The sequence below is a fragment of the Panulirus ornatus genome, chromosome 62 (assembly GCF_036320965.1).
Source record: "Panulirus ornatus isolate Po-2019 chromosome 62, ASM3632096v1, whole genome shotgun sequence".
NCBI lineage: Eukaryota > Metazoa > Arthropoda > Malacostraca > Decapoda > Palinuridae > Panulirus > Panulirus ornatus.
The window spans coordinates 7553684-7570829 of record NC_092285.1 but is presented as its reverse complement, the minus strand read 5'-3'; the positions used below and the strand labels follow the sequence as shown (position 1 = coordinate 7570829).

Genomic DNA, 17146 nt, shown 5'->3' with positions numbered 1-17146 from the left:
GGACCTTTGAGGGAATATCCTCACCTGGCCCCCTTCTCTGTCCCTTCTTTTGGAAAATTAAAAAAAAACGAGAAGGGAGGATTTCCAACCCCCTGCTCCCTTCCCTTTTAGTCGCCTTCTACGACACGCAGGGAATACGTGGGAAGTATTCTTTCTCCCCTATCCCCAGGGATGATATATATATATATATATATGTATATATATATATATATATATATATATATATATATATATATATATATATATATATATATATATATATATATATCTTTCTTTCAAACTATTTGCCATTTCCCAGGTTAGCAAGGTAGCGTTAAGAACAGAGGACTGGGCCTCTGAGGGAATATCCTCACCTGACCCCCTTCTCTGTTCCTTCTTTTGGAAAATTAAAAAAAAAAAAAAAAGAGGGGGAAAATGAAACACGATAAGTTCCCAAGTGCACTTTCGTGTAATATTCACATCATCAGGGGGAGACACAAGAGATAAGTGTAATAGTCAATTGATATACATCAAAGAGATGAAGCTAGGACGCCATTTGGTAAACATGCGATTGTCCAAGGCAGACAATCGCATGTTTACCAAATGGCGTCCTAGCTTTGTCAGTTCAATGTATATCAACTGACTGTTATATTTCTCACTTGTGTCTCCCCTGATGATGTGATTATTACACGAAAGTGCACTTGGGAACTTATCGTGTTTCATTTTCCCAGTGGACTCATAAGAATATCTTGATCACGCGCAAAATTGTGATCCTTTCCAACATGTATATATATATATATATTTTTTTTTTCAAACTATTTATATATGTATGTGGAAAGTTTTGTGGGTCCTGGATGTGGAAAGGGAGCTGTGGTTTTGGTGCATTACACATGACAGAACGAATGTGGCCCTTTTTTTTCTGTTCCTGGTGCTACCTCACTTGGGGGAGGAGGGGGTGTTACACATGACAGAACGAATGTGGCCTTTTTTTTTTCTGTTCCTTGTGCTACCTCACTTGGGGGAGGAGGGGGTGCTATTTCATGTTTGGCAGGGTGGTGACGGGAATGCATGAAGGCAGCAAGTATGAATATGTACATGTGTATATATGTATATGTCTGTGTATGTATGTCTGTATACGTTGAAATGTATATGTATTTATATGTGCGTGTGTGGCCATTTATGTATGTACATGTGTATGTGGATGGGTTGGGCCATTCCTCGTTTGTTTCCTTCCGCTACCTCGCTAATGCGGTAGACGGCAATTAAGTATAATGATAATAATAATGTGTGTGTATGGGCATTCATGTATATACATGTGTATGTGGGTGGGTTGAGCCACTCCTTGTCTGTTTCTTTGCGCTGCTTCAATGACAAGAGGGGAGGATTTCCAGCCCCCCCTCCTTCCCCTTTTAGTCACCTACAACATGCAGGGAATACGTGGGAAGTATTCTTTCTCTCCTATCCCCAGGGATAACATATCAACGTATACACACATATACAGACACATACACAGACATATACATATATACACGTGCATATTCATGCTTGCCCTCATCCATTCCCAGCTCTACCCTGCCCACCCGCCCATACATATTCACCAGTTCCTGCATTAGCAAGTAGTATTCAAATCCTGTTACCACCCCTTTTATTTGCCTTCTACAACACCCACAAAAATGTGTGAAGTATTCTTTCTACTGTATCCCCAAGGACTATTTTAATAAAGTATTGTAAAAAAAATTGATTATTACTTTTTTGTACAAGGAATTGCTTGTTATATCAGTATTTTAGGAGTTGCAGCTAAATTTTTGGAACATAGCTTTGTTCTGTCTCTCCCTTTCAAGCTAGGGGTTGAAAATGTGCACTTTCATCTTTGTGTAAATCAAGTTTTATTTGATCTATTATATGTTTTTGGTCCTTAATTAATGGTTATATCAAAAGATAAAGATATAGACATTATTTGTGTGAGGAAAGAGAGCAACATTTATATTTAGATTGTAAGTTCCAGATCAAATTGGAATAAATACTTCAATGATGAGTCTGCCATAGTGTCTACCTTGTATTTGGATTTTGATTTATATTTTGTTATTGTGTTATCAAAATGTTGTTTGTTGATTGTTTGATGTCATTTTCAGTGATCATGACCAATTACCTATTGAGATGTATTAAGTCTTAATTTAATCTCATGTTAGAGATGTTACCCTCAGCCTTTACCTAAAGGTAGTGGCAACTCTGAAGGTAGTTGGGATTGTAACACGTAAGGGCCCATTCAGGATGATTGTGCCTTTGTAACACAGTGAAGTGTACCAGTGTGAACTAAAGTGAATACTCTTTAGTAACTTGAAGTTCGTGGTAGAAACCTTTGTTAAGTGTAAACCATTGTACTTGTGTGGTTAGGCCAGGTAATTTATTTAATTGTGTGTAAAACCATCTTAGTGTCAATTATGGGATAAAGTAATGTGAACAAGTTTACGTAGTCCCCAAAATTGCACAATTTGTACTAATTCACTTCAAATGTGTTGCATGTACAAAATTTATTTAAGGTCTGGTACTAAAAGTGAAATACAAGCAAACTTGGTGGAAGGGCTACATGGTATGGGTGTAGAGTGAGACGAGGAAAAAAAGATGAAGAATACTAACACTGATGCAGAGATGGGCATGAATGAACATGTTATGTTAGAGAGGTTGAGATTAGAATTTGAGTTTAAGAAAAGACAAATGTAGAGTGTGGCAGACAGAGAGGTTCGGTTGAAAAAGATGGAGGTTGATGCACAGATGGGTCCCAGGCAAGATAATAATGATGTGGATGCAAGAGTGAATCATTTACCATAGAGGCAGAGGGGATTTCTTAGATAAGTTTAAGAAAGTAGCCACTTTGAAAGGTTGGGATAAAAATGATTGGGCAATTCTTGTTCAAACAAAATTTAGGGATAAAGCAATAGATGTGTATACATGTTTAGGTTTAACAGAATGTGTCATTTATGAAGTAGTCAAAGAGGCTGTCTTAAAACTGTTCTCTTGAAACTAGAAGTCTTCAAGAGAAGGATTAGAGGTCTGATGAAATTAACTGAGTAGACTCATTTAAAGTTAGTGAGATAGTGTGAAGCAAAGTTTGACAAGAGGTGTAAATCTGAGGATGTCAACCATGGAAGACTTGAAGCAAATGATTTTGCAAGGACATTTGAAAATTTAGTAGATCCTGATATTAAGAATGAAATCAATATGAACAGATTTAAGGATGTGAAACAGGTTGCATGTTTAGCAGATCAACCAGCAGCTACCTATGAAACATACAGGGAACAGACATCAAACAAACAGATTAGATGCACACATTTTGAATATCAGTCCAGTGACAAAGGTCAACAAAAACAAGCAAAGGGTTTCAAACAACAAAGCTCAAATTATTATTAGAAGCAAAGTCTAGGTGATAAGGTGTAACGTCACCCGTAAATAAATGTTATGAAGTCACTGTTATGTTCTGTCACACTTGAGGGTTGGCAGGAGAGGCTTCCAGTAAGATGTTATGCATAATGTCACATTTTAGTGGAAAAAGACCTCAAAGTCAGGTGCATTAACTGTTGCTTGGAGGAAGCCTCAGAATATCCATAGTGAGATAAAAGATACTAGGGACAATGAAATAGAAAAAAAAATATGAATAGTTTTAAAATGTTTTTGACTGAGTAAAAGATATGACTGGAGGAGGATCCTAAGAAAAAAATTGGTATCCTTAGGGTCATCAGAGTTAACCAGAGCCTAGTCCTCAAGGAATTGCTAGAGTGGACTGCAGAGTTGGAGTCTGCTGAGGAGGCTAAAGTTAGAGAGTTAGGAGCAGGACTGACCATTCAATTGCGTCATGTTAACCTTGAGACTGGATTTGTTGATGGTAAAGTTAAAGATGGTGTGAATGATGAACTTCTTATCCATGAAGTGAACATGGTGTTAAGGGAACAATTTAGCCAGAGACAGAGTAGTTCCAGAACCAAAAATGATTAATAATCCACTTGACCTTGTTGAACATGATTCTCTTGATTTATCTGGTCCTAAAACAAATGTTGATATCTTTGTTCCTAAAACTAATAGAACAGAAAGTTCTGAAGATGTAAGAGAATCTCCCGACAGGGGTACTGATACCCCACAGACTTACATTGTGTATGTGATGATTATTGCAAGGTGACAAATTTGTATGTTCAAAATACTAATGTATAACCTGCATGTGTTTGTTACTAGAGCAATGGCTTAGGTTAGGGATGTAGTAGATATAAGATTGGGTTAATTATTTGAGGAAGGGTGTTATGTCAAGTTGGGTAACAAGGTGAAGTTAAAGGTGAATTATCTTCCAGATTCAAAGTTGATAAAGATGAGTTGATAAAGCTTCATTTGGAAGATAGTAGTTAGAAGGAAGGTTGGAATGAAGCTAAGAGAAATGGCCAGTTAGATTATGAGTCTGTTGGATTCTGTATTTACGGTGGTGTTTTAATGAGAAAGTGTAGACTTCCAAATGTTCCTACATCAGATTACTGGGAGATGAAAAAGCAGATTGTAGTTCCTTGGTTGTATATTTATTTTATATTTATCATACTTGATTGCTGTTTCCTGCATCAGCAAGATAGCGCCAGGAAACAGACAAAAAATAGCGCATCCACTCGTATATAAATATGTATACGCCCATACATGCAGGAATAGCAGTGCTGTTTCCTGTGGGACTGGTTAGCACCAGGAATGGATGAAGGCAAGCAAGATGAATATTTTCATGTGTATGTATGTATGTATATGTATGTACATGTGTGCATATGGGCATTTATGTATATATGTGTTTATGGGGTGGATGGATCATTCTTTATCTGTTTCCAGGTGCTACCTGGCTGATGTGGGAAATGGCAATCAAGTATAAAAAATATTATAAAACATACTCATATCAACATACATATATATACACTTACACAGACATATACATATATACGCATTTACATATTCATACTTGCTTGCCTTCATCTATTTCTGGTGCCACCCTGCCCCACAGGAAACAGCATTGCTACCCCCTGCTTCAGTGAGTTAGCGCCAGGAAAACAGACAAAAATGGCCACGTTTGTTCACACTCAGTCTCTATCTGTCACATGTAATGCACTGAAACCACAGCTCCCTGTCCTCCACATCCAGGCCCCACAGACCTTTCCATGTTTACCCCAGACATTTTTCATGGCCTGGTTCAGTCCATTGACAGCATGTCGACCCCATTATACCACATTGTTCCACTTCACTCTGTTCCTTGCATGCCTCTCACCCTCCTGTATGTTCAGGCCCCAATTGCTCAAAATCCTTTTCATTTCATCCTTCCATCTCCAATTTGATCTCCCATTTCTTGTTCCCTCCACCTCTGACACATATATCCTCTTTCTCAGTCTTTTCTCACTTATTCTCTCTATATGCCCAGATCATTGTGTTATCCCTTGATTCTAGTTTGTCTGGGCAATTGGGAGTAAGGAAGACTGTAAGTAGGCTCATGATGCATTTTTATTAGCTTAGTGTTATTAAAGATGGTGCCAAATTTTGTAGTACTCCAACTTGTTAGAAAGTAGGAAAATTTAAAGGGATTATTCACCCAGCTCCACTGAAACCTATTCCAGCTGTTGGCAAGCCTTTTAGTAAAATCATAATTGACTATGTAGGACTTTTGCCAAAAATTCAAAGAGGAAATTATTATTTGTTGAATATCGTGTTTGTCAGTCAGCTTTCCTGAAGCAGTTACACTGAGGAGTATCGACACTAAAAACTTTGTAAGAGAGTTAATTAGATGTTTTTCAAGGGTAGGATTGTCAGAAATATTTCAGTCAGATCAAGGGAGCACTTTTACTTTGTTCAAAAAAGTTTGAAAAGACTATCCACTGAACAGTCTTCAAGTTCATACCACCCTCAAAGTCGAGGTAGTTTAGAGTGTTTTCATCAGATATTAAAGAACACTTTGAGAATGTATTATGAAGAACTTAGAATTGATTGGGATGAGGGTATCTTGTTAACTCTGCCATGAGAGATGCTGTGCAATAAGCGACTTGGTTTAGTCCATTTGAACTTCTTTTTTGATCATAATGTGAGGGGCCAATGATTGTGAAGGAATAACAGTTGGTAAGGATGACTCTCCAAATCTGCTGATATATGTATGTGATTTCAAGAGTACTTGTTTAAGAGCTTGTGAGCTGGCCAGCGAGAACCTAAATGAGTCCCAGGATGACATGAAAATCTGGTGCGACCAGAATGCCAGAGCTTGAGAGTTCCAGCCAAGAGAGAAGGTGTCAGTTTTATTATTGATGTAAGTTAACCCTCTCAGAGCAAGGTATAGTGTTCCATGGATAATAGAAATGAAAGTAGATTTGAATTATTTTTTCAGGTGCAAGAACCAGCAATATCATGTTGATTCAGTGATGCCTTATTTTGAGATAAAAGTGGAATGAGAAAGGAAATACAGTATAGCGAGGGAAGATGAGTTGTGGATGTGAAGAAGTTGAGGCAAAAAAAATTGATGGTCTTGATGTTAAGCTAAGTAGATATGAATGTAAGATTTTGAAAAATTCTGAGATACTAAGTAAGTTAGAAAGTAAGCTTAACCATTTGGACATTGAACAAATAATGAGTATGTCATTATTTTCTGATGCTCCCAGAAGAACAAGTGTTTTAATTCGTGATGTAGTGGTAGAAAGTGTTTCTCCAATTACTCAACATCCTTATTGAGTGAGTCCGAAGAAAAGAGAAATAATGATAAAGGAGATAGAGTACATGCTCAAGCTTGATTTGATGGAACTATGTAACAGGTCGTGGAGTTCACCATGTGTATTAGTTCTTAAACCTAATGGTTCTTATATATTTTGCACAGACTATAGGAAGGTCAGTTATGTAACCAAGACTTATATCCTGTTCCTAGAGTTGATGACTGTATTGACCAAGTGTGAGATGTGAGGTTTGTAAGTTCGACTTGTTGATAAGATAGTAATAGGAAGGTATGACTGTGAAGGTGAAAGCCATTTCAACATTTGTAACCATGGATGGGTTACCAATATAAAGTGTTATCATTTGGTATGAAGAACTGTGGACGTTGCTTTCACAGGTTTGTACATGAAATGTTGCAAGGCGTTGAGAATTGTTCTGTATACACCCCACTCCACGACATACATCCGAGTTCCATTCTGACCAACCAGTCAGATCTTAAAATGGATTTAAGTCGGATGCATGTCAGTATGGCATGTAGAATTCATAAACCTGTACAGCATTCTTTTATCCCACTCAATTTCTATCATGATTATCTCATTATTTGTTAACCAGCTTTATATTATGATTCTGTAGTTTCTTTTTACGTTGTATTTAAGATTCTTTGGGTCATATTTCATCATTTTTATTTTTTGATTTATAATTTTTCCAGTCGTATGTTTGGATAGTCGTAAGTCACATCGGTTGTAAGTAGGGGATCAAGTGTATATTGATGATATTATGTTGTATTCTGATATTCTGATTCCTGCCACACCTTTCAGAACAGTATACTCACAGTTCCTGCTCCCCTGCAAACGCAAAAATGACAAAACTTTTCCACACAAAATGGACTGAGAAGCACAAAACAACTGTCATCCCAACCCAGTCTTAGACGCCACCCCCTCACTTATGTATCCATCTAAAACTGAACTCCATATTCAAGGTGCTCTTTCCTGTCTCTGTTGTGGATGCTACCCGTTGCTTACAAGCACTATTTCAACATAGCACAAAACCTTTCATACCTATGATGCACCTACTACACTTAGTGCTCATTATCCCTGCACTCCCCCACATAAACACAAACACTCATCACCACAATTGGGAGTTGACATTGTCCCAAATGTGTCACCACACACCCATTTTAGGATTGTAGCAAAGAATAGCAAATATCAGAACAGCTTTCAAATGTATGGATAAGAAATACTTAGCAAGCCATTCATATCCTTCATAAGGTCAATTAGAATATGCTTCTCAGGTTTGGTCAGTGCACCTAAAGAAGCACAAAGAGAAAGTAGAGAATGTCCAAAGGAAGGCAACAAGGATTTTTATAGAACCTCATTGTGGCCTTGATTCCCATGAGTTCAGAGAACCCTAACTGGTTATGATGCACTGCTTGATATTTGATTGTCTAGATCATCTGGTAACTTTGTGTCATCAAAAGAGGAGATATAGACAGACTTCCAGGTCAGAAGTTCATTGCCTTCTTCATTTACTGATGATACACTAGGGGGAACTAAGTTAGAGGTTGTCTACCTTAGGGGGATCTTTGAGATCCTTCCTGGGAATTGTCTTTAAGAATATCAGTGCAGCTTTCGTTGTGCACAGTACAAGAACACAAGTTCATCTCATTTACCGTTTGGTAGTTATGATATTGGGAAGTTTGCTTTGTACCATTGGGTTTAAAGACAGTATTGCTCGTGTTGGTAATCGAGATATTTGGACGGGTGATTAACTTGAAGTGGAAATTTGACAGAGCATTGTTTGTATACTGTGTGAAGAAACATAGTACACATTGTTAGCATGATGTAAAAGATCCTTGGGTTAGGATATCCTAGCCGAAAAGCCTGGAACCTTCTCACGAACCATAGTTTATTTTTGAGTGCTTAAAAGCTTCAGAGTAGTATTTGGATCCAAGTAGGACGTTAGTCTCCACTTAAGTTAGAGACTAAAAAACTACTGATAATTTATCCTTTAGTGATACATATAGTTTACTAACTTGAGTGCTTAAGAGTAAATCCCCTTCTTCCATTACCTCCATCTACAGTATTCCTTATAGGTTGGTCTTTAGATTGATTGATGTGGGGGTTCTCTGTGGGGAGTTTTGGTTCCCTTTTAGTTAGGTCAAATACTTACTTGAGTTGCACCTTCTGTTCACCATCAGTGAAGAATGTTAGGATTCCTCCCTAGTTATGCCATGTGGCTGGCTGTATGGGTGAAATGGTTGCTGACCTTCATTTTGGGTGTTATTGGTCTGTACCTGTTTCGAGGTTACACCATAAGTGAAATGTCACCTTTTGCAAGGCTATATCAGTTGGTAGTGCAGTCTCATCAAAGAACCTCTCTCTCTCCTAAGGAGTCTGCATTTCCCTGTCATTAGAAGTAATGCAGTGTAGGCCTACAAGAGCCTTTTGAGAGGTCATGGGTAATACAAGGATTTTTTTCATAAATTTTGTTCCTCGAGGTGATTATGGAGAGAGAAAAACATTTCCAGGAGCATTACATTATTACTGAATGCCACCTTGCCCATAGAGATGTTCTTCCCAGGAGTGGTTAAGAGCCCACAAGTCTTTAAGGACACTGTTTGAACTTCTTTGAACCAGACTTTGTACTTTTGAAGAATAAGGCCGATCTTGTGAAACTGACTCATGTTACAAATGAAAGAAAAAAAGAAAAACCCTCCCTTTTTGTCGACAGATACAGGATTGATGTAGAAACATGGTTTCAGGGGACCTAGTTTGTAGAATTCCATTTTCTGGTTAATGAATTTAAGAAATTTATTCTTCATAAAAGTTTGTCCCTAGTATCTCCTCTTCATTCTACTATGATTTCTCAGTTTTATCTGTGCTAACCACTTTCTCAAATCAAGACACTACCTGATTGCCTTTGCTCAGTGAGATATTGTTCATGATCTTTCCAATTTCCTTTGTTATACAAGAACTTGAATCTTTTGATGATATATGTGGTCTGTGACACATTAGTGTTAAAATCTTTGTGAACACATATGAAGAGCTTAGACCTCCATGACCTTCTTTCACACAGATACATACATATTCAGTCTGTATCTATAAAGTTAGGATTATGCATAACTGATAACTTTTATATCTTCAAGTAGGTCTTGTCTCTAAACTCCCTATGTTATTCATGTTATACTTTATAATTATCTTTGAATATTTTATCTGGTTCTTTAATTTATCCAAACTATTCAGCTTGCATTTTATATTGTAATGTTTCCCATGTAAATTGTTCAAAGAGACCACTACCCTCTTGTAGCTTGTGAAACTCTAGATTATCACTTATTAGAAGGGCAAGATCCTTTCTTCCTCGATCTTCTCATTTCTTCTTTCCTATTGTTTATCCTACCATGTTAAGCTTTATCACAAATTTCTCTATATTGTCTGGATCCTGCTCCCTTGTATGATTAGTGAATTCCATTTCTTTGATGTTTGCTGTTGACCACCTGCTATCATGCCTGTTCATCCATAGTATGTTTTCTTGATAGTTGATTGTCTTAGGTATATTGTTTTTGTGGTTTCTCTATTTTCTGTTATATTTTGTCTTTTGGATTTTTATTGGCCTTTTCTATATTTGTTTTTCTTTTTCATGCAGCTTTATAGATATATTAGTTTCCATGCCTCATCATAGCAAGGCTAATATTCTCCATTATGTAAGTACACTTTACAGGTCTTTCCTTTATTTGCTGTTATATTCGAATTTGTTCACTTATCCTTGAAGACCATAATATCTGTGTCAGTTGTGTACTAAATGTGTTCATGTTCCAGTCAAGCTATCGCCAGTGACCTGAATGTGTACATCTTGATTCACTTTTATGATGTGTGGGGTTACAAAGTTGACTGAAGTTTAAAGTCAACCACCTTATACCTTGGTCCAGCTGATTGGCTTGCCTTTTGCATGAACGCTGATGTTATATGCAATCCATTCCTTTGCTACCTAAGTAATTCTTCCTTAAGATCATTTAAAAGTTTTATCAACAGTCTCATATTACAGTTTCATCAGACTTCTCATGTTTCATTACCAGTCTGGTAATGCTTTCTGTCACTCTCAGTAACCTTCAACCTGGCAAAACTAGATCTTCTGTTTTTGACACATGATACCTTGCACTCAGTATTGCTGTTTTTATTGCTACACATGCAGGGTTTGTTTCCCTATAACTTTTTTTTATTTTTTTTTATATTCTCTTACTTCCTTCCTTAATCTCTTTTCTGCTTTCATAGCCTAATCTTCCTCTTGTTGCTTTTCAGGGTTGCTTACCATGACACTCAGTATTTTCCTGATTTTTTTTTTAATCGGTATTTTCCATATTCTAACCCAAAAGTTGTATTTGATCATCTAACTTATGAAAATTCCCACAGTCATTCAGCTCCTCCCTGACGTTCTGTGAAACTTAACGTATGACCATTTTACTGCCATTACAATAGAGTGCTCACATTAACCATGATATTATGTCACTGTTTGGCATCCACTGTTGCTAGCTACTTGATGTTTCTTAGTATGTCACTTTGGCTTTGTTTCCTGTACTTGTGTTGTTTGATGTATGGACAGCTGTAGAAATGGTCAACATCTGTGTTTGGTAGTGTCAGAAAGAATACATGTGTGATTTTGTATTTTGAGTGTAAGTCAGCGTATAGCTGGTTTGATTGATTTGGATTATCCTCCATGATAAGCCTATTTGTTTAAGAATGCCATGTTAAGCTAATTTTGCTCATGCTGCAGTTTGACTATGCTGGACAGAATGTGTTGGACAGTGAGTTGTAAGTGGAAAAATTCTTGTGTATAGAAAACAAATTTTCACTAGAAATTTTCTCTAGAAACCTTTGAATTCCATCTAAAAAAAAAATTACAGTATTAGTAATTGATTTGTAGCTTCATAAAATGTATAATTTTTTTTTTTTACACATTCGCCATTTCTCACGTTAGCGAAGTAGCGTGAAGAACAGAGGACTAAGCCATAAAGGGAATACCCTCACTTGGCCCCCTTCTCTGTTCCTGCTTTTGGGGAAAAAAAAAAAAAAAAAAAAAAACAGGAGGGAGGATTCCCAGCCCTTCATTCCCTTCCCTTAGTTGCCTTCTACGACACGTAGGGAATATGTGGAAAGTATTCTTTCTCCCTGATCCCCAGAGATATGTATTTTTAGATATTTTGTCAAATTATGTTCTTGTAAATTGTTTGTATATGGGTTATACATGCTTTGTATTTAGTTAATGTGCTACAGTTATATTGCAGATGGAAGGATTAACTTTAATAACATTTCTATGTTTGTCTTTCTTTTACTGTTAGCTGAACTTTAAGGCTTTTGTAAGAGCTAAGTGCTCGATAAGATGTATCACTGTTTCCATTCTTATTACTCAGTACAGGTTGTACCTCCTTAATCCAGCAACCATGGGACCTGGCCTTTACTGGACCACAGAAAATGCTAGGAAGCAGGAATTGACCCCTTAGGGAACCCACTATGTAAACATATGCCTGACCCATAGTCTGCCAGCTCATTCCACATACATGTTGCTGTGTTATCAAAGGTAGAACAAAGCTTAAAACAGGAAATAATACAACCATTAATGCTTCCAAACAAGTTTTTATTGTTACGTCAGAAGCACATCAGGATCAGCAGGGTCTCCTTGGTCAGTAGTGTCTCCAGCATCAGCAGTGTCTCAGGATACGCATGGTCAGCATTGCCTCAAGAATGTCTGGGATATTCATGGTATGTAGGGTCATCAGGGTCTCCATGGTCATCAGATACACATAAGGGGCAGAGGAGGTGCAGGGAAGTGGATTTTCTACACTGGAATGATCCTTGGCAGTGTTGTTAACCTTCGTCAACCACTCTTGCAATGTAACACTCTTCTGGTACTTTGGCTTTTTCTTGATTAATTTTCTTTTTATCAAATAAATAGACATTATTTCCTGTTCTAAAGTCCCCTTTTGCTCCAGTTCTGCAATTACATCTCTCATCATATGGATACATTTATCTATAGAGATTCTTTCTCCCACTTCCTTGTTTTCCTCTGCACTTTCAACATGATGATCTTGTTTCTTCTGACCTTGCTGAACCATCTCCACGATTTCTTGATCAGTTGGTTGATAACAACAGGTTCCTCATTATCAGTGTTCATCCATTCCTCTAGGTTTTTCTTTGAAATCTCTTTGGTTATTGCATAGTCATACTCATAGCATACTAAACTAATTCTTGGATCCATATTTTTTCACTAGAAATTTTAAATCCAGAGAAGTCAGGTTCATTCCATTCCTCATCCTGAAACATTAAGATTGGCCACAGTGTGTGCCAGCCACCTTGCAGTGTACTTTTCTCGACTTTATTCTAGGCAGAAGCATCCCAATATTCAGTGCAACAAGGAAATGATGCATGACCTCCAATTTGTATTTAGATTTCAGTGAACAGGTAGGAGGGAGGTGTAGACCAAAAATATTGTATTTAATCAACAGTTCTGCTTTGGGGTGTGCGAAATAGTTTTATAGTATCAAAAAATATTTTACACTTTGAATTGAGGCCAACAGAGGTACAAGTGTGCTCTAGCTTCATGCAAGAAGTAATTTTCAAACCAAGAAAAACTTAGTTGTTATCCACCTTTTTGTATTACCATTGTAGATAAGTGGAAGAATTTTCACACCTTTAAAGGCCCTCGCTTGAACACGTTCACCATTAACCATTATTTTGGTTTTATGTGTTTCTGCAGCATTGCTGCAACCAAGAATTGCTACCCCATCTTTGGAATCCCTACTCCCCAATGGAGATTCCTCAACACCTTGGGTAAAGGTTTTTCATGGCATATGATGCCAATGCAAGGCAGATGCGTCAGCATTATACACGTGTTCTTGGGCTGAGTTTTCTGTTGCCACTGACTGTGCAATTTCATCAACAAACTTTGTTGCAGCTTCCATGTCAGCACTATGGTTTTCATCGCACACACTGTGTATTGAAATTCCATGTCTCAAATTCCTTGTGAATATTCAGTCATAGTCTAACTTTGTTTTTTTTATGGAAAACTGGCCTGCTCAATGAGCATCTCCCCAGAAATGCTTACACCTTCATTATGTCAGAGCTGAAACCACTGTATAAGTGCAGTGTGTAATTCTGTACTCCTGGTACCTTTTAGAGTTTTCTGGCTTTCATCTTCAGCAAAAAGCTTAACAATCTGCTCTTTTGTTTCTCTAAGTCATACACAGTTGACAATCCGATCATATTGTACTTACACAAAGTCTTTACAGAAGTTCCTTTATCTAATTGTTTCAGTAACTCCTCCTTTTCAAGCATAGATAATGGTTTATTCTTTTGACGTCTTGAAAAGCTAAGATAGAGTTGAATATAAGAAATTAACAGGACTGTTACTTAGCTTGGCTGCATTGTCAATAGATTTTGGTGCATGAATGCTGCAAGTAGTGCCAGATTAGAGAGGTACAACCTGTATTGTAATACCTGTCATAAATAAGATTTTAAAACTGTGTGTGAAAGAACTGAATGCTCATTTGATATGGAAAACGTAATTGTGAATCCTAAAACAATGTTGATTTTAGCAAAATTGCAACTGTGACAATTTGAAATATTAAATGGATGAAATAAAGGAAGCATTTAAGACAGTATAGTATGTTTGTGTTAAATAGTAAGGTGAGTAATAGAAGTGTAAGCTACATATTTTAGAAGCATTATTACCTCGAAATGTCATTGTATATGTATGTTTTTTATTTTCTATTTTAGTTTTCTTAAAGTTTCCTTGATCCTTTTTAGTATCATAGATATTGTTGATATTTATATAGTATCTGTATTTCTGTGATCATATTTTAGCACCATTCATGTGAATGGTAAATGTACAATAATACAGTATTGATGAGTAAAAACAAATCCCACTTTCATTAGGAGTAAGTCATATGCAACCCTTCATGTAAAGCTTTTTGTAACTTTAATGTCGTATGTAACTGTAAACAATATATGATAGCAAGAAATTGTAAATAGGAACTGGAAAGTAAGAGTGAATATACATAGATAGGTGCTATTTGATTCAGAAGTGCAGGAATAAAGATACTGGCTGGTAAACCAAGGAGGTGAAATGTTGATACTCATAAAATGTTTATACACTCACATACCTAGTAGATGCAAATGAATTCTGCTGTATACTGGAAAGATTGGTTTCATTGTAGCTGGGTTGTAGAGACCAGCTTAGAATTAGATTGTGATTAAAGAAATTGTTGTTTTGGTAGCTTGCCTTTGTTTATTATTTCGTATTTAGTTTCATTTAATGATATTCTTATATGTACAGAGATATTTTCATAGATTTCATATGTAAATCAGAGGAAGAGGTTTGATTTATTTGGAATTTATATGAAGTGTAGATTTTGCTTGTATTGTGAATGAATATATCTATAGATTTACATTCTTGTACTGGAAATGCTTTTTGTTAAAATTATAGATGAGGAAAAGTCTTGTTTCAAGAATTTTAGCATGTCATATTTTTTTCTGATACACAATTTTGATTAAATAATATAAAACTTGAGGGTTTTTGTGAGACCCTTCCTAAGAGATATTGAAGGTTAATGTTTCATGGAGATTGTTGTTGTTAATAATCCAGTGTATGATAAAAGTTAGGTTGGTTAAGAAGGTATGAATTGAAACAGTAGAAGTTACAGTGGGGAGAGGTAGCCTGCTGGGGAAATGGATAGATCCCTTGAAGGAATTGTTTAACATTAGAATTTACCCCTAGAAATGTTTCAGGCAGAGATGTTAGAGGATTAGCTGGGAATTGGATGCAATGGAAGGTTTTGTTCATGGTGTTGGTGTGACTATTGCAGTCCATGCTTACTTTCACCCTCCTGCATCTTCAGGCACCAGGTACTCAAAATGTTTTTCACTCCATCCTTCCGACTTCATTTTGGTCTCCCTCTTACCCTTTTTCCCTCCACTTCTGACACATATATCCTCTTTGTCAACTTCCTTAGGTAGACTGCGAGATAGATGAAATAATTACCACATTATATCTTTTTATATATATGATTGTTTAATATGTTTATGGATGGGATTGTTAGGGAGGTGAATGCAAGAGTTTTGGAGAGGGGCAAATATGCAGTCTGTTGTCGATGAGAAGGCTTGGGAAGTGAATCAGTTGTTGTTCGCTGATGATGCAGTGCTGGTGGCTGATTTGGATGAGAAACTGCAAAAGTTGGTGACTGAGTTTGGTAAAGTGTGTGAAAGAAGAAAGTTGAGAGTAAATGTGAATAAGAGCAAGGTTATTAGGTACAGTAGGGTTGAGGGTCAAGTCAATTGGGAGGTAAGTTTTTTTTTTTTTTTTCCCGCATTAGCGAGGTAGCATTAAGAACAGAGGACTGAGCCTTTGAGGAAAATCCTCACTTGGCCCCCTTCTCTGTTCCATCTTATGGAAAATTAGAAATGACAGGGGTTATGTACATAATAATTGATATATATATATTTGCTTGCCTTTCTAGGTATACCAAGATAAGTATCAGGAGCAACTGAGTGAATCTTTTCAGCATATGGTAGACATGGATAATATCGTTTCTCTTACGACTACTGAAATATTAATGATAGTGACTTATTTGTCATATGTTGTGTTACCACGTCTTTCATAAGAGCACAGCTTTAAAGGATGAACAAACACAAGTAATTGAAAGGTGAGAGAATAATGTCTTCAGTATGTGATAGATTTTTATGTAGTCATCAGCCACTTTTATTTTAAGAAGTTGCACTCTCCCTGCTTATGCATCGCAATAACACCATGGCGCAATTACAAACAAGAAACGCCACACTCTGGCTCTCACTTTTTTAATTTGGTTTGAATTATTTAAACATTCCTTCAGATTCACATTAAATCATCATGTTATTGCAAGGTCTTAAGATAGTGTGTTCAAATCATTATAGATTAGTAAAACATATGCCAGACTATTTCAGAGCCATTAAGGAATTGCCTCCAAAGTACATGTGCTTCCTCCTTTCTTTTGTGTCTGCTCAAGCCAAGATATTAGATTTTTCAGATTATCATGAAGAAGGGAGTGTTCTGATCCTTCTCACTGTCACCCTGTAGCTCTGAATCTTATTGCTTCAGGAGTAAGAATCCCTTTGTAATACCCTATTTTCTCAAGTATATTTAATCTCATAGGGTTTAATTTGTCCCCTAGTATCTTTTGAGCAGCATGTAAGATCTATTGGTGATATTCATTAATTTATATTTGGATATCTTCTATCAAGATCCTTGGAGTTTCAAGAGCTAGAATTAATCTTGTTTGAGTATAAAATTTTTATTTTCAACTTTCCTCCTACCAGCTTCATAAGCCATGTATTAGGTTTCTTTGTAATTGTTCCTTTGACATTATTTGTTGTTAGATTCACTTGTATGTGCTTTCTATCAGCAGTCGCCGACGCCATAGTTCTGCTCAATCTCCTGCCATCTTCCT

General features: G+C 36.7%; 1 protein-coding gene across 1 annotated transcript in view; it reads left to right on the top strand.

Moving 5' to 3' along the window:
* Positions 1-17146, top strand: part of LOC139767580 (uncharacterized) — a 76963-nt gene that overhangs the window by 36419 nt on the left and 23398 nt on the right. The window lies entirely within an intron of this gene.